Here is a 20,142-nt window from a genome sequence, read left to right on the forward strand (position 1 = left end):
AGCAAAATCCAATCAATTGATGACAGTAATGAAATTAATAAGTTCTATATATTTTTCCTCATAAGTAAACATGTCTCATTTTAAGGTACAGCAGAAAATGCATTTGCTCTTGGGGGGGGGGAAACAAAAAACAATTCAAATGACATATATTACATAACAATTTGCTGTAGGGTTGATTCAACCTGCAAGATATAAGCCGTCACTGCTAGCTATAGTTCAATATCAACTGGGGTATTCCTTAATTATGTAATTCTGTTTTGGCTTGAAATGGTAACTACCAACTAGCAGAGTAGAGCTTGAGTTACTGGAACCTCACTCAGGCCCGGATTTGTGGAGAAGCCACAAAGGCCCAGGCCTAGGGCAGCACGATTTTAGAGGTTGGCATGTTGCCCAACCACAACCTCATAGGTTCACAAACACGAGGGATGTGCAAAAGATACCATCGTTTTTTAAATTTCCGTGCGCCAATCCCCATTGTTCTGGTACCGATGGTGAAAATTTAAGTCAAATAAAAGGGAAAGGGCGGGGGTGACGAATGACAGTGGGCCTAGAGGCGCCCGCTATGTCAATCCAGCCCTGCCCTCACTATGTGGAAGAGAACACATGAGGGTGTTGTTGAACTATACCTCAACACTGCCAAAAATGTAAACAAAAAAAATAAAGGAAGCCAGGGGTGCCAGTTTGTAGCTCAAGCCTTCCTATTTATTTTAGTTATTTTAGTGTCTATTTAATGGGACATTTCCTGGGAGAAGTCCTTTCAACAACATCAGAAGTTATTGTGATAACGATTGTCTTCTTTTTAAATATATTTATAAAATTATCAGATATTGAGGTATAGTTGGTTTAGGCTAATGCCCTAAGAGAGTTAACACTAAACATGTTAGAATGACTAACTGTGTGCTTAATGCTGTGTGCTCTCAACTTTTACATAAATAAACATTCGGGGGCACATTTACTTAGCTCGAGTGAAGGATTAGAATGAAAAATACTTCTAATTTCGAAGGTTTTTTTTGGCTACTTCGACCATTGAATTGGCTACTTCGACCTTCGACTACGACTTCAAATTAAACGATTCGAACTAAAAATCGTTTGACTATTCGACCATTCGATAGTCGAAGTACTGTCTCTTTAAAAAAAACTTTGACTACATACTTCGCCACCTAAAACGTACCGAGCACCAATGTTAGCCTATGGAGAAGGTCCCCATAAGCTTTCCTAGCTTTTTTTGATCTAAGGAAAATCGTTCGATCAATGGATTAAAATGCTTCAAATCATTCAATTCGAAGGATTTAATCTTTCAATCAAATGGTTTTTCCTTCGATCCTTCGATCGAACGAAATGCAGTAAATCCTTCGATTTCGATATTCTAAATCGAAGGATTTTACTTCGACCAATAGTAAATGTGTCCCTCAATATCATGTCTTAATCCCCTTCACTACACAAATATACAAAAATATAAAATTTTCGGTGTTAGCCATACAAGCTAAGTTCTGCTTTCATTTATCATTTAAGATCAAGCACCTGACATGCATCTTCTACTTAAACACTCGCCTGTGGGGGTATTAGTTTTATGCAGAATAATTGCTAAGGCTGCTCTGAAGGGTGGAAATGATTTGCAGAGAGCTCCATTTCAATGGTTTTTATAGCTGAAATAGAGCATCAGTAATTGGATGAACATGACAGATATTTAAAAATAAATTGCTTTTAAAAAATTGAAAAAATATGGTATGCCAAACACTTGTTAGAAGTATCGAGTGATAATATTTCCATCTCCCTGGACAAGGAAGTTTATGGCATATTAAAGGTGAAGAGGTGTACTGGGAATCTTCTACCTGACAAATAAGTATACTTTTCAAATGTTTTTGATAACCAATCTGACATCTAAATGACACATCATGTCAACTTCTATTAAGAGCTTTGCAAATGATGACAGTAGAAGAGAAATGTTCTTAAGAAATATATCTTCTCTGAAATCCGGTTGATATTGCAAGGTCATAAAACCAGTGACCGGAAGGCAACGATAAAAGGGTCAGCAGCAGAATTTGATATTTAACCAGAGAAGAACCCAAAAAAACAAGGATGAACTTTGGTTTTAATAAAATAAATCCACAGGGGTAATGTAGAAACACAGGTAAAGGTCAAGCTGTTCCTGTAACTCATAACAATCCATTGGCAGATAGTTTTTACTGGTCTAATGCAATTAGAATGATGAAAGTAAACTCCGGGTCACTACGGGTCAGTTGACTAGGTTAAACTTTGCCTGCGTTTCTTCATAACCAGGTGTTCAAGTAGATTCCATCCATTGGGTTTGATTGAGTTCAGTTTGGTAGCTGTACTACAAACACCTATTCTTTTTTGTAACTTTGTGTCATGGAAAATTCTAAGGGTTCTAGTGAAGATTCTACTAAAAACTTCTATAAAACTAGGACAGATATTAAAAATACAGGTAAATCAACATAAAGTTGCTAGAGCTCAATACGGAAGGCTAATAAAACAACAAAACAACAAAATGTATACCAATCATTGCTAATGCATCATCATTATTTATACATTTATATTAATAATAATTATAACTCCTCTCTTCTAAATTGCCTTCTCAAGCAATTGGATGATGAGAATTCTGTAGCTTTTAGTTCTCTTTAATAGGTATAGGGTTACCAAAGATTTGGGCACAGCTGAGACCATTGTGTTAGATGTTGACCTAACAAAACAAGTCCCCCCCCCCCTCAAATATTTGAAGAATTACAATCAGTCCCCAAGGTGCTTTCAACACCTGTCCTAGAAATGTGTTGAAATGTCTTGATTGTACACTGGGGGCTGGATAAAATTCCAAGTTTAACACTGTAATATGTGTTGTTTATTGGTTTGGATGTCAAACAAGAGCAAATTATTTCAATCTAAGTTATATGTAATTATGGCAAAACTATTAAATATATTAAGGAAAACTGATGTATGGAATTGTAGGGAATCCATATATATTTTGATGTTGGTTTGCTCTTCTCTACTTGGGAATTTCGCATTATGCTATAGTCAACTGATGGGACATATCTACAGTATAAATGGATTCATAGTTTGACTAAGCTATGAATGACTAAGTCCAAGTCGGCAGCTTACTGGCCCATATGTGGGCCGTCCGACAGACTTCCCCGAACGATATCTAGCCGAGAGTTGGCCAGATGTTGATTGGCAGGGGTAAAAATCCCTTTGGATCATGGGCCGCATCTGTTCACTTTCATTATGATCCGATCGTTGGGTCCTAGGTGGGTATATCGGGGAAAGATCCGCTCATTTGGCGAAATTGGCAAATGAACAGCTATCTAAATGTATGGCATTTTCCCCTTTAGAATGCTGAGCCTCTATTTTATTTTATTTTACAAAAAAAGGAGCAATAGATCTTTTGGACTCCCATAAGACCCTGGGCCACTAAGGTAGCCATGCCACCACTGATATGGGCAGCAGTTTTCTCATTTTGAGCTAGCTCCCTGACTATCTGTGCATCCATAAGAACCTCAGCAGGCACGTTTGATCTGACCTGAAGGAGTCATTGTTGGGGAATGCAAGTACAGACTTTACAGACTGTTATATTTATCAAAGAGAGAAGTTAGAGATGCCAGGCCCGGACTGGCAATCTGTGAGTTCTGGCAAATGCCAGAGCGGCTGCTGCAAGATGCCATAGAAAGTGACTATTAAGTGGGCTGGTGGGGGCTGTTTGGGCCTCTATGTACTAGCAATGCCAGGGCCTATTTTGAATCCCAGTGCAGTCCTGATCGCTGCAGTCCTCTAGAGTGAAATTCTGCATCTCTACATTCATTTCTATGGGATTTTGAAAGGTGTATTTATCAAAGGATGAACTTTCACTTTCACCCATTGATACATACTATTTTAAAAATCCCATAGAAATGAATGGCGAGTGGCCTTGATAAATATACCCCGCTTCAGGTGACACAGAACCCTTTCTGAAGAACAGATTTTCATGATTTAAAACCCCTCTCTCACTGGTAATGCATCCTTCACCATGCATGACCTCTATGGTGTAGATCAGTGGTCCCCCACCAGTGGCTCACCAGCCCCTTGGATGTCGCTTCCAGGGACCTCAAAACAGGTGCTTATTTTTTAATTCCTGGTTTTGAGGTTTTGAGACCTCTTCTGCAGGCTGCTAGTCCACATAGGGGCTACCAAATAGCCAATCACAGCACTTATTTTGCACAACCCAGGAACATCTTTTTATGCTTGTATTGCATCCAAACTCTTTTTAATCTGAATTTTTAAATTTTCTGAACTAGTCCAGCCCAGGGGTTTTGGGTCTACCTGAGGCATCTCAGGTGGATAATTAAAAGTCAGCTCAAGCCAGAGTGAGGAAAGCTCCAGTCTGGGAAAATACACATGGAAGCTGTATTTGAATTTGAAATCACGGGTCAGTTGACTATGTTAAACTTTGCCTGCTTTTCTTCATAACCAGGTGTTCAAGTAGATTCCATCCATTGGGTTTGATTGAGTTCAGTTTGGTAGCTGGCTTAGGTAATACTACAAGCACCTATTCTTTTTTTTAACCTTGTGTCATGGAAAATTCTAAGGGTTCTAGTGAAAATTCTACTACAAACTTCTATAAAACTAGGACAGATATTAAAAATACAGATAAATCAACACGAAGTTGCTAGAGCTCAATACAGAAGGCTAATAAAACAACAAAACAAAAAAGTGATGTAAATTTTGTCACATGACTCACTAAAAGTTATTCATTGTAATAAATAAAGTACCCCCTGTTGTAAAAATATGAGGATATTAGAAATTACCTTGGAGTTCCACAACCTTTCTAAAGGCACTCAGCCTTCAGCCTTGTACCTTTATATGTTTGAAGAATATCTTGGTGACTTGTAATATTCTTATATTTAAAAAAAAAAAAAAAAAAAGGTACATTATTCACTATAATAGATAGATAGATAGACAGACAGACAGACAGACAGACAGACAGGCAGGCAGGCAGGCAGACAGACAGACAGACAGACAGGCAGGCAGGCAGGCAGGCAAGCAGATAGATAGATAGATAGATAGATAGATAGATAGATAGATAGATAGATAGATAGATAGATAGATAGATAGATAGATAGATAGATAGATAGATAGATAGAGTATATACAGTGTACATTAAGCACTACTTTTTTTTTTATATCATTAGTTAAAAAGATATCTTTAGATAAAAAGTACAATTAAATAGAAAAATGACAATTATAACAATAATAATGTAGAAGTAAAAGCCTGACATGTTTAATATGTTTTTATCCTGGTCTTCCAAACAAGCAAATTTTGAGGACACAATGAAAGGGATTGTCCTAGATTGCTTCTTGTAAGAGATAATGGAGAATCACTAGTCTTTTGGTTCATGTGAATATCTAACATTCATGGAGATCCCCATGTTTAGCTGTTAGTCTAAATCTACAGATAAGATACTATAGGAAGACCATACATTTCTTTCTTGTGTTTCTTTATTATTCAAACAGTCCAGCTCTGCTTGAACTTCATCACCTTCTTCAGTCCTAAGTGGATCCTCTTTGCAGTCTGAACTACCATAAGTCTAAGCATATCATTAGCGACTCAAGCCCCACTTGTGGATAGACAATCCTCCAGGAGAAGCCTCATCATGTTATACTAGGCCGGGGGGTACTATACGAAAGGTTGAAGAGCAGATTTTTCATCACCAGTACATCACATTCCTTTCGCAAACCTGCCTGGTAGAATTAATATCTCTGTAACCTCTCAGCTTTCCTTTTTTACACTCACTCTGGAGACAAGGATATTGTAACATCTAGAGTGTCTTCTTCATCAACACATTCCAAACTGCTTTGACTTTCCTATATCTTACTTTTCCTCGCTGACAGACAATTGAAGACATTTGAGTGAACCTTTAAAAAAAATCAGCATGTCACGTAACACTTTGGCTGTAAATTCAGCTAACCGGGGCACAAAGTCTTTTGAACCTTAGAAATTCCACTTTGGAAGGTATAAGATACCTGAGGATAAAGTATGTCATTTTCAGATGGATGACCTTTTGCTACTGACACTTTTAACTTGTCCATGTTGTTTTTTTTGTTTTTTTTAAGATCCACCATATAGAGAAAGGCATTAATCATTGTGACATTTTAAGAAAACTTTAGTCAGACAATGATTCACTGCTACCATAACTGTTGAAGTTAACATTTTTTTCAGAATTTTTATTTTGTAATCTATTTTGAAAGCAAAATGTACCGAGTGCCTAAAATTAGAATTCAAGAATCAGCCTGGTGTGGCAGTAGCCTAAGGAGGTGGCAGTTGAGAAAATGATTAGTGATGGGCGAATAAATTCGCCTGTCATGAATTTGCGGTGAATTTCCATGTTTCGCTACCGGAGAATAAATTCGCAAATCTATTATCTGGAATGACTGGGACCTGGGTTTCTGGGATATTTTCATAAATTGGATCACGGTGCCTTAAAGGGGTTGTTCACCTTTAAATCAACTTTTAGGGGCACATTTACTATTGGTCGAATATCGAGGGTTAATTAACCCTCGATATTCGACTATTGAAGTTAAATCCTTTGACTTGGAATATCGAAGTCGAAGGATATAGCGATATTCGTTCGGAATAATCGTTCGATCGAATGATTAAATCCTTCGAATCGAACAATTTGAAGGATTTTAATCCATCGATCGAACGATATTCCTTCGATCAGAAATTGGCTAGAAAGCCTATGGGGACCTTCCCCATAGGCTAACATTGATGCTCGGTAGGTTTTAGGTGGCGGAGTAGTTGGTCGAAGTTTTTTTTAAAGAGACAGTACTTCGACTATCGAATGGTCGTATAGTTGAACGATTTTTAGTTCGAATCGTTCGAAGTTGAAGTCGTAGTCGTGGGTCAAAGTAGCCAATTCGATAGTCGAAGTAGCCAAAAAAAATACTTCGAAATTCGAAGTAATTTTTATTCTATTCCTTCACTTGAGCTAAGTAAATGTGCCTCTTAGGTGCAGATTTACTAAGGGTCGAATATCGAGGGTTAATTAACCCTCGATATTCGATTAGGAACTGAAATCGTTCGACTTCGAATATCGAAGTCGAACGATTTAGCGCTAATCCTACGATCGAACGATCGAAGGATTATTCGTTCGATCGAACGATTAAATCCTTCGAATCGAACGATTCGAAGGATTTTAATACAACGATCGAAGGAATATCCTTTGATCAAAAAAATGCAGGCAAGCCTATGGGGACCTTCCCCATGGGCTAACATTGACTTCGGTAGCTTTTAGCTGCCGAAGTAGGGGGTCGAAGTTTTTCTTAAAGAGACAGTACTTCGATTATCGAATGGTCGAATAGTCGAACGATTTTTAGTTCGAATCGTTCGATTCGAAGTCGAAGTAGTAGTCGAAGGTCGAAGTAGCCCATTCGATGGTCGAAGTAGCCCAAAAAACACTTCGAAATTCGAAGTTTTTTTAATTCGAATCTTTCACTCGAGCTTTGTAAATGTGCCCCTTAGTATGATGCAAAGAGTGAGACAATTTGCAATTTGTTTTCATTTTTTATTATTTCTGTTTTTTGAGTTATGCAGCTTTTAATTCAGCAGCTCTCTTGTTTGCAAATATGGTTGCTAGGGTCCAAATTACCCTAGCAACCATGCATTGATATGAATTAAAGACTGGAATATTAATAGGAGAGGGTCTGACTAGAAAGATGAGTCGTTGAAAGTAGCAATAACAATACAGTTGTAGCCTTACAGAGCATTTGTTTTATAGATGGGGTCGGTGATCCCCATTTGAAAGCTGGAAAGAGTCAAAAGAAGAAGGCAAACAATCCAAAAACTAAAAAAAACTTTAAAAAAATTCTGTGATGGTATCATTAGTGATATCAATTACTATGACTTTTTTTTCACCAAAACAAACTGCCTGCTCTGCCAGTTGATCTCAAAAACAAATGTTTATCAAGTAACAATATTTGCTTGGCGGAATCCTACTCAAATGCCAGAGCTCCAACTCTGCTCACCATTCAAAAATTGCAGCTCCACATTTAAAAAAAAAAAATGATTGATACATTTTCAGAATTTTTAGAAATTTTAAAAATAAATAAATGCGATCGTTAGATAGAACAAGACATTGCGCTAGTAAGAATGTCAGAATGTTATTTTACCAAGAATGACTTTGCGGTGAATGAAGTGTTTTTTTTTTTCTTTTTCAGTTTTTCAACGTGTTAAAGACATGGAGAGAAAATGGTGCAGATAACTGAGCATGGGAACATTGCGAGGAATAGATAAAACTGTGAGACATAAAAAAAAAAAATCATCCAGCGCACAAAGGAGATAATTGCTTGTCTCCTCTGCCTCCCCAGCAAGACACATCAATGAGCTGCCTTTCAACAGTGAATGACAGGAGTAACTAGCTACATGGGCTCATTTTGGAGAATTATGACACGTGCACCCGATTCCTTCAGCAGTTTTAGAGAAGAATGTCTTGAGAAGCCTTAACTACCTCATTTATGTGATATAACTCCCAGCTATATATAACATACATTGTGATATAATCATGTAAATAGATAGTTTTTTTTATAAAGGGGAATTCTGATTGCTGCTTGTGTCTAATGATCTTTTTGATGGATGATTTGTAAAGTTTAATCTGCCCTGGAAGATGTTAAATGACACAAAACATTTTTTGTTGTCAGTTACACCTGCAATTAGAGGAACGTGGACTGATATCTGAGAATCACTATCATTTTTTGCAGAGATTTGCTTTAAATTGGTCTAAACAATGGAATCAAATTAAAATCATGGCCAGGCCCATCTATCCAATGATGTGTATTCCTGTTTATCATTTAATTTGTAGGGGCCGATGCAGCAAGGGTCGAATATCGAGGGTTGATCGATATTCGACTGGGGAATGAAAATCCTTCGACTTCGAATATCGAAGTATTTTGTGCAAAAAGTTTGATCGAAGGAATAATCCATCGATCGAACGATTAAATCCTTTTTCGAAGGATTTTAATCCAACGATCGAAGGATTATCCTTCGACCAAAAAAACTTAGCCAAGCCTATGGGGACCTTCCCCATAGGCTAACATTGGGTTCGGTAGCTTTTAGGTGGCGAACTAGGGGGTCGAAGTTTTTTCTTAAAGAGACAGTACTTCGACTATCGAATGGTCGAATAGTCAAACGATTTTTAGTTCGAATCCTTCAATTCGAAGCCGAACTCGTAGTCGAAGGTCGAAGTAGCCCATTCGATGGTCGAAGTAGCCCAAAAAACACTTCGAAATTCGAAGTTTTTTTACTTCGAATCCTTCACTTGAGCTTGGTGAATTGGCCCCGTAGTGTCACCAATAGACAGTTGCGCTGGGTATGATGATGTTGTTTAATAAACAATCTAATAATAAGGGTTTATCTTCCTAGGCAGTGGTTTCCTATGCACAATGAAATTTTTTTTTGCATCCAGAATAAGGTTTACTGTGATTGACAAAAGGTGTAATTTCTATAAACTGTACAATTTATAACTTCCTGTGTTGATTGAGTGGATTAAAGGAACAGTTCAGTATACAAATAAAAACTCGGTAAATAGATAGGCTGTGCAAAATAAAAAAAAGTTTCTAATATAGTTAGTTAGCCAAAAATGTAATATATAAAGGCTGAAGTGAATGGATGTCTAACAGAACAGAACACTACTTCCTACTTCCTGTTCAGTGAGTTTGCAATTGATCCTCAGCATTCAGCATCAAACAGTGAACCCCCCTTTAGTCTCTAAATTGGTTGCTGCCTGGTAACCAATCAGTGGAAACCAAGAGAGCTGAAAAGCAGGAAGTAGTGTTCTGGCTATAATGTTAGACATCCAGTCACTCCAGCCTTTATACATTACATTTTTGGCTAACTGACTATATTAGAAACATTTTTTTTTTTTTGCACAAACTATCTATTTACCCGTTTTTTATTTAAACAATTCCTTTAAAATCCTAAAACTCTTTTATCCTGTTTATGACAATATTCGCCCTCTGATATAATAATGTACCATGTTTTAATATTTAAAAAACAATTGTGCTTAGTATAATAATACATGTTTGTTCTCATATGCCAAAAATCCATTTACCAGAAATCTCTGAATTAAGGGAAGGCCGTCTCCCATAGACTTCATTTTAAGCAAATAATTCAAAATTTTTGTAATGAATTGCATTTTTTCTGTAACTATAAAATAGTAAATTGTACTTGACCCTAACTAAGCTGCTCAAATTCATATTGGGGCAAAAGAATCCTTCTGGCTGATTTTTCTACAAAGGTCCCAGTGATTGGGTATCTTTCAGTAACAATTAAGAAGGTAGCCACAAATGAATGTGCTCTTATTAATATATTGTGACACTAGGCCCCAAACACTTTAATCAACAATGTTTAATATTCAACATTTCCTGTTATGAATAGCCAACATTTATATTTTAATTTACTGTGAAATCCATTTTACAGGTTTCCCTTTATGAGATTACATTTTTCCAAAACAATTTTTCCTTTCAATATTTCCAAAGACCATTTGCTATTAATGCAGAACTATACCGATGTCTTGTGGCAGAAATGGAGCTACGGTGGTAGTGAGTACTCCCTTTGATACAATTGTGTGGGAGGCTCGGCCTGTTTCTTTAGCTATACACACCAAATACTTACAGTTTAAATACCTCAAAGAACAGACCCCATATAGTCTCAAATTGACAGTTGTGCTGCCTTTGAAAGCCTTATCAAAATGCCAAGCGTGTTTCGCTTTTTTAATTTGCTCATGAGACATTTTATTTGCAAGTGCTAAATTCAGATATGATTTCACCCGATACTGTAATTTTTTTTTGTAAAAAAAATTCTTTCCATATTATACAATCACAGCATTAAAAATGCATTATGATTATTTGCCCATATAGCTGTATATTTACACCGAGTAATAATCTGAGTTTGTTTCCACTGTATACAAATACAAATAGTTATACTGATAAATATTTTTAATGTTTTTTTACAGCATTCAGTTCCATGTTCATTCACTTTCTCTCCTTATTTCAATTTTAAGTCGATTATCAGCTGATATACTGACCAGGTGCCAGAAATCTATACAGGAATGGGACCTATTATGCGGAATACTTGGGACCAGGGGTTTTCCAGATAAGAAGTCTTTTTGTAATTTGAATGTCCACACCTAAGTTTACTAATTAAACATTAAAAACCTCCAATCATATTGTTATGTCTCCAATAAGGATTAATTATATCTAAGTAAGAATCAAGTGCAAGGTTCTGTTTTATTATTACAGAAGAAAATGGCAGCACAGTGCTGACAGGCAGAGAACCCCAAGTCAGTGCATTATTTGGCCTAGGGTAGGAGGTAAGCAGATTGGATTGGACCAGCGGGACACCAAGAAAAAAACGGGTGGGCTTCGGCCTATCTGGCTAGCTTTTTAGCAAGTGAGGGAATACAGGGTTATGGGAGATAGCTTATAGTACAAGTTGATCCAGGGACTGGTCCCATTGCCATTTTCTGAGGCAAATTGGAGAGGCTTCAGATGGGGTTTTTTCCTTCCTCTGGATCAACTGGCAGTTAGGCAGGTTATATATACTGTAGACTTAGAAGGTTGAACTTGTCTTTTTTCAACCTAACTTACTATGTTACTCTCTTGTGAACTGCCCCCAGACCTCCCGCCCGGCCCCAGTTGTGGCTGTGAGAATAAAAAATAAGGTACGCCCTAGGGGTGGAGAGGGGTTGCGGCTGGGGCAGGCAATCCCAGGGGGGCCCTAAAGCAGCAGCCCCAGTGGGCCCTCCTGGTCCGAAGTTGAAGGTAAAGGTCTCCATAGACTCCGATTTTTTTGGTAATTCACCTGAACTGGTTTGCAAGAGGGCGAAGGGTTGTACCGTACACTATCCAGGCTAACAATCCAACCAATCTGTCAGATTATCGTGAGGTTAGTGGGAATCGAACAATCGTGCATCTAATGATTTTGTTGTCCGACATCTGTCAGAAAATTGATCGGCCAGGTTAAAAAAATGTCATCAGTCACAGTGTGTTTGTAGGGTCAAGCAGGCAACTAGCCACAGTTTTCGTGGCTTCAACTAGACAATATCGCTTGAAATTTTCTTTTTAGTGGATGGACAAATAGTACATTTAAACGAGCTTTTCAAGATAAGCTTGGTCTAACGAAAAGATCTTTTAAAAATCTTTACATCTATGTCACTAGAGTCACTGGGTATTGCTTAACAGCTTGACACCCCTCCATGATTCTACCTTTGCTTCACCTTTAATTGACTGTCCACTGCCATTCAACCACCCCAAGGTGGACAGCTTTCCAGTTTGGCTAATTACGGTTACCCCCTGGAAAATATGTAGGAGATAAAAGGATACATCTTCTTCCCTAACTGCTGAATCGAGGACTACAGACAAACGTTTGACTCTTCCCATAAGGAAAACATTCCAAGCCATTCCCCTTCAGGCTAATTACACAGTAGGCACTTTGTCTCTTAGTTCTTGTCTCACAAGCTCTCGACTTCTTTAGGTTTTCTTGGAAGATTCACCGAAATCATGAAACCCTTTTACTTCCACTGATTACAGGGAGTGAATTACTCGAGCTACTGTTACACACGAGGAAACGGCATTTCCATTAACAGAGCGGCACTAGATCTCTGTAACTGTACCAGACAGAAATGCTATTTTTACAGCTGGGGAAATGATTGCAATGTCTATCTGTGTGTCACAAAATAGTGTGAGTAGCAGGTATACAACTATCTTTCTGATACACTGTTTTTTTCTATGTCTAGCACTCAGTAAGGAAGGCACTTTGTGACATTTAACAGCACACTACTGATATATATATATATACTGTATTCCAGGGTTATCACTTGGGGCATTCTCTTGTACTCTACAGAGATTATGTGACTAAATTAATATCTGGAATTGTATTTTGTGGATGTTTTTTTTTTTTTTAAAACACACATTTAAAAAATTTAAAGGGGTGGTTCACCTTACATGAACTTGTAATATGTTATAGAATGATTAATACTAAGCAACTCTTCAGTTGGCCTTCATTTTTTCTTTTTTTATAGGTTTTGAATTATTTGCTTTCCTCTTCTGACTCTTTTCAGATTTGAATTAGGGGTCACTGACCCCATCATCTAAAAAATAAATGCTCTAGAGGGCAGATTTATCAAAGGTAGAGGTGAATTTTCGAATGAAAAAAAAAAAATTGAATTTCGAGCTATTTTTTGTGTACTTCGACTAGGGAATAGTTCAAATTCGTTTCAAATTTGAAAAAAATGTGAAAATGTGAATATCGAAATTTATCATTTCTTAAAAAATTTGCCATCGAAAACCTGCCGAATTGCTGTTTTAGCCTATGGGGGAGCTCCTAGAACCTATTTGAAGTTAATTGGAGGACTTCGAAAAATCAAAGTTTTTTTGGGGAAAGACTTCGTATCGAATTCGATTGAATGTGCTATTCCTTTCATTGGTACGATTTGAATTCAGCCGAATACAGACCTATTCGATCAAAAACTGACCTATTTAACAAAAAAAACCTTTGACTTAATTTTGGTTGGTCTTTTTGACCCTTGATAAATATGCCTTAGAGTTTTATTTATCAAAATTTGAATTTTTCTGAGTTTTTAAATAAAAAAGTCTAACCAAACTAGTATCCACGATGTGACCTTATTAATTCAAGAAAAAGCACAATTTAATCGGATCAGGGACGAACTCAGGAGCGTAACTACAGAGGAAGCAGAGCCTGCGGCTTCAGGGGGCCCAACGAGGTATAGGGGCCCCATGAGGCCCTAATTCATAAACATTTTGATTAAATACTGGTCAAACAAGTCAACCTCTAGACATTTTTGGCCTGAAAAATAATTTTAACTGTTGGGCCCAGTAATATTTAGTTACACCACTGGACAAACTTGATAGAATCAACAAAAATCAAAATCATGAGTCTTTTCCTGAATCGTTCGATTTTTTGCCCGAAAAATCAGAAATAGTCTGATTTTCCGGGCTAATTCCAGCGCAGACCACAGAAAATTTTAAATAGAATAGGGACTTCTCCCATTGACTTATATACAACCTCGGCAGGTCTGAGATGCCGGAATTTCTGATTCTGACTTTTTCCATCCTCGAGGGAAAATAAATCTCGAAAAATTCTAGGTTTTTTTTTCCACTAAAAATTCAAGTTTTTGGCATTCAGACTTTAATAAATAACCCCCTTATTGTTATTGCTACTTTTTATTACTCATCTTTCTATTCAGGCCCTTTACTATTCATATTCCAGTCTTGTATTTAAATCAATGCATGTTTGCTGGGGTAATTTGGACCCTAGCAACTAGATGGCTGAATTTGAAACTGAAAAAAACACAAAAAATACAGAAAACCAATTGCAAATTTTCTCAAAATTTCATTATCTACCTTATGCTAAAAGCTTATTTAAAGATAAACAATCCCTAAGCAGTGAAATGTATGGCCCTAGTGCATGTGCCAAAGGGGTAGATTTACTAACGGGAGAATTTTCGCAGTGTCAGCTTCGCACGCCTCGCACCACTTCACCAGACGCAAAAGCAAAATGACTACAACAATTCACTAATATGCAAAGTTTCGTTCTGTGCACCATTACTCACGTTACTTCGGAAGTGCGAGCATTTCATAGCAAATATGCCCAAGCGTTCGTTACCACTTTTTATTACAAAGGGAACCTTAATAAAGACAAGAGATATAATGCCCTACATATGAGCCCACTGTAAAATGAATGTTCCATATGATATGAAATGTCTGGAGAAGTTTGTTAGGACTTTTGCAGGCAATTCCGCTTAAAAAAGGAAAAGTCGCCAGTGTTTTTGGAACTTTAATGCATTTTCGACAGACAGGATATGATGTAAGTAACAGAAGATTGAGGAAGATGTAGCTGCTTTTTAGCACTTGGCCTGGTCTGAGGTGGCAAAGTCAACTCTGGCGAAAAGTCGTCTGGAGATAGAATGCGAACGAACGCTAGCAGTGGTCTCTTTTGCTAGCGAATAGGCGCCTGCACCTGTTAGTGAATTGGCGATGTCCCAGTGGATGTGATTTCTGGTGAAATTCGCTAGCTTTAGCCACTTCGCCCTTTAGTAAATCTGCCCCAAAGGCTCTTGCCAGTGACTTCCCCATGGGGGGTTGGCAATATAGTACATGTATGGGATCTGTAATCCAGAATACTTTGAACCTGGGGCTTTCCGGATAACGGATCTTTCTGTAATTTGGATTTTCATGCATTGAATTTACTAGAAAATCATGTAATCATTAACCTAATAAACCCAACAGGCTGGTTTTGCTTCCAGTACGGATTAATTATATCTTAGTTGGGATCAAGTACAAGCTACTGTTTTATTAATATAGAGAAAAAGGAAACCAGTTTTAAAAATTTGAATTACTTGGATAAAATGGGAGACGGCCTTCCCGCAACTAAGAGCTTTCCGGGTAACAGGTTTCCGGGTAACGGATTCCATACCTCTAGAATAAAGGTGCAGGGGATTCGTTATCAATTTGTTTAAATCTATAAAGCTGATATTCGTGGAAATTCCTATAGCAGATCCACATTCTGATCAGTCATGGGCAAAGTTAATTCAGGGGTTTAATTAGGCGATAGAATGAAATAAACGATGCAAGCACATTCAAAATATGTATATCCAGAAATAATATCTTGGAGAGAGTGGGGGGGGCTAATTTACAAACAAATACTAAATTGCACAAATGCAGTTACCAATATCAATTCTGTTTCAACAGTCTCCTACAAGTTAGAAAATGGAAGCATCATGTAACTGGTACCCATGGAGATCAGCAAATGTGCAGGCAGCTTTACAATTCTACTGACATGGAAATATGTCTGATGCCAATTAAAGATAACATTGTTCCCCATGCAAGTTAACGATCTCATTTTTGTCTTAATTTGAGATATTCTGTAATTTACCTGCCAGTTTATAACCCCTTATTATTACTGATAGACATGTGCTAATTAGTGTCACTTTTGTAAGAAACAACACACCAGACAGACCTAATTGTTCCTATATCCTGTCCTTATTCAGGTAAGTTAAACACAATAAAGACTGAACAAGCAGGTTCTTTGCCAGTTGACTAACGACACTATAATTAGCCTGAAGGTGAATGTATCCGAGTTTTTTTCCCTGTGGCTAGATTTCAGGTTGAGGCTTTACAGATACTCTTCATGATTTACATTATTCCCATTCTCCAGCAGAGCTTACATTCAAACTGGAACCAGGGTCAGTTTCCTGAGACAGTCAATGAGCCTTTATATTCTTAGAGGTTTAGAAGAAACCAGAACACCTGCAGCAAATATAGACACAAACAAATATATATGAACTCCTTGAAGATGTACTTTGGTTGAAATAAAAAAAATTAGGATTGTAGCAATGAAATCCAGAAATACAAGCCACTGGGCCACCATGACCGTGGTTCTTCAGCTGGACTCTAGAGTGCTACAGAATTTTATGCAAATTTACATTGGCAACGGGATTTTATTCAAGCATCTGTAAATAATTTTTTTTGTATGTTTATGATATCCAAATTAATTGTAAGAGTGAAGTCTAAGAAAGTATAGTGACTAAGGATGGTGCCTCCTGAAATATCCTTGCTATATAATAATTTAAGACCGAAGTAATAGTTAGGTCACTGACAGACAAGGAGATTAGTTGCCCCATAATTAATCTCCTCTAGCGCAGACAACTAATCTCTGACGATTTGGCTGTCTGAAGTCGCCCGAAGTTTCTTTGCGAGGAGAGATTTTTAAATGTTTGAGAAAAACGTGGCCAATAAATTTGCATAATACTCATCCATTGCGGCAAAAGGAGACTTCAAATATTCACACTAGTGCATTGAAGATTGCTGACCCGTGTTGGAATTAGTTACAGCAGGTGACATCTGTCAGCGACTCACAGCATGAGTATGTTGGTCAAGGCCACAGTGTTAGGTTGAGAGATCTCACCGATAAATTATTAAATATATAAACAAAGCAAAACCATTTGCGAAACAGATTTATTGAACATCCACTACAGTTTATTTGATGGTTCCTCTTTTTAAGTATTGCCAAGCTTGAATCATCTGCTTGAATAAAAAATTCGAGTATCACAGCAATAGCTTAGAGCTGCACAATTAGAAAGAAAGCTTGAGTGTAGCAAACCTGTACTTATAACATTAAGCCTCCTTTCACCAGCTCAAGGATGTGTCAGCTGGCTTGGGTGGCTGTTGACTGGCCACCAGATGACACTTCTTCAGTCTTTATGCCATTTTATGTAAAGGCCTGTGATATATCTTTATTGTGTATCCCATGTTGTGTTTATTGCCAAGTAAATCCTAATATGTTTTGAACAAATAGTTCCAGGAACTAGTAATAAGCACATTTTTACCTCTATTACAGTGCCCTGCAGTTTTAGGAATTGGTTAGTGGATTTTTTCCCCTTCCAATAACTTTAACCCATTTAAGATGCACAAGAAGATATAAGGAGTCATATGACTGCAAGTTCAGATGCACTTGGCCACAGTTTTTGTACAAAAAATCCCATTCGCCAAAGGCACTTGTGTCAAAATGAGCTCCTTGCACTTGTGTATATCTGTGCCGGGCGCCATTGCTCTCCTCCTGTTCCAAATTTGACACAGTGGTGCCTATTGATACAGAGTTACCCTGGAGCTGCCGCCACCTCTAAACCAGACAATAGTTCCAGTTCGGACTGGGATTTAAAAACAGCCCTGACATTTGAGACATACAGAGGCTCTCAGAGCCCCCCAGCAGCCCAACAAATAGTGACTATCTGTGGCATCTTATAGCAGCCCCTCTGGCATTTGCCAGAACCCACAAATTGCCAGTCCGGGCCTGGTCCAGGGCTCCAACCCCAGCCTGTGTCAAACACCATAGCACAGTTGCACCAAAAGAATAGTTCACAAACATTACTCTCACTCTTAAACTGAAAATTACAACAACTGGACTTATACATTTTTCAGTCCAATTTGCATTAAAGTGCATGCCTAATGGTGTCAGTTTCTCACCCACAATAGCATAAGGCACATCACACTGCGTTCAGTGGATTATCTGTAGGAAGCAGACCCTGCTGTTGCAGGGAGGTCAGGACCGTGGGGTCTGCTTGTGGAAATCTACCTTTTGTTAGGCACTCGAGGAGCAGTCCTCCAGGCAGTTGTAGTAAAAAATTTCTTTATTGAAGTCCAAGTGTGAAATACAGCCTAATGTGTTTCGTGTTCTCACAAAACTTAGTCATAGGCCTAAGTGGACTTCAATAAAGACCTTTTTTACTACAACTACCTGGAGGACTGCCCCTTGAGTGCCTACCCTACAAACAATACGGAGCACCTGAGCCTCCTCATCTACATGGTGAGTCTCTTAAAAATAAATGTTTTGGTAATGAAGTTCAGTTTGGGATCCGGGCCCCTCTGACCATTTTTTTTTTGCAGTGTGGGCCCAGCAGCACATTGTTGCACCACTGACTGTATTGTGGGTAAAAACATGGTGACTCTATCTAAAATTGCATTAGGGTTAGTTAGTATTAGGGTTAGTATTGTATCCACTGTCCCATAAGGTGCCCTGGACTCCCCTGTCACTTCTCCTGCCTTTCACCACCTATGGAAGTGGGTGTCAATGAACATAACCCTATGGTTACAACTAGGTCGGCAGATCTGGATATTTTATTTATATTAATGTTTGGTTGACACTATGATATTACCACACTGTAGTAGTCCATTTACTTTCCATTCATAGAAACCGTCAGGAACATATCTGTGATGTCAAAGCATTTCGTCCTACAAGGTGATTAAAAATTGGACAATGTTTCGCAGCTAGATACCTTTGCTCTGAGTGTGTAGTGCTAGACTTGCATTAACAGGGCCTTTCACTAGGCAACAATCACTCAGCAGGTACTGCTAAACAGATACATGTCTGGCAATTAAGAATATTCAAGACCAACATTACTCCCTGATAAAATGTGACTCCCGGGAGTGGTCTGAAATTGATAAGTGAGCCTTTGTGACTTTCTGGTGCAAATCACTCGCACTTCGAGTGCTACCGGGAGGCCCAAACATTGATTGTATTGATAGCCATCGCTATAGACAAGCCCCTGTTCCTACACAACCGCTTTCTCGTTGCAATTCCAGTGAGGTCACTTAGCAGTAAATGTACTTTCTTAACCAGTTTGATGAAATGCAGTTAGCTCGGCCTTATTCCCTTGAGGAAAAACAATTGCGAAGTGGTGACTCTAGAATGGTCAACCAAGTTCTTCCCAGTGTAACCGTAGAGTATTCAAAATGCTGCCTCTCCTCTCAGTTTATATAAAGGTGCTCGGATTTTGGAAGTTTTTAAAGCTATGGAGAAAAAAATCAAAGTAAAGCCTTTATGATTAATCAAGGAAAAAATGGAAATTTGTAGGAGACGGATGTCACACTAGAGGTCCATATCTGAATAAGAGCATAATCATTAAATAATATTAGATCACCTGTTTGATAGAAATTTCTGGTTGTTTGAGAGGGGTTATTAGACCTGGAGCAAGTTTATTGTTCACTGCATTAGACCATTAAATGCAGATCAGCCATAAGTGTGGTACAAGTTAAACAGATGTAGGAACCCAGCTTTTATTGAAGCCCTGAATACAGCTCTCTCTGTACTCCGTTTTTAAGATCAAAGACATGTGGAAATCTTTTTTTGTGCATGGCAGGATGCAAAGTGCAAAAAATGTCATATAAGGTCGGACTGGGGGGCGCAGAGCCCACCAGGGTCACTACTTTGGGGTCCCACACACACCCAGGTCCCCCACAGTGATGAAGGTGCAGATACTTCGGGCACCATGGGCCGGGAGAGATTTTGGGAGGCGGTGCCATGAGCGGGTTTGGGCCGGTGGGTCCCACAAGGTTTTTTCCCGGTGTCCGACCCTGTTTTTGTACTTTGCAACCTGCAGGAATCTTTAACCAGAGAAAGTCAAAAATTTAGAGAGATCTCTTGCCTTTTTCATGCAAAAATAAATACATTTAAGTAGATATCCTACAGGGTCTTGTGTATCTAATTCCAAACATGCTGGGAGATGTACACGTCTACAAAGTTAAAATGATGATGTACCTCCACATTTATCTTCAAGAGTATGCAGAATATGCACAGTCCCCTCTG

Source organism: Xenopus laevis, chromosome 1S, assembly GCF_017654675.1.
Source record: "Xenopus laevis strain J_2021 chromosome 1S, Xenopus_laevis_v10.1, whole genome shotgun sequence".
NCBI classification, from domain to species: Eukaryota; Metazoa; Chordata; class Amphibia; order Anura; family Pipidae; genus Xenopus; species Xenopus laevis.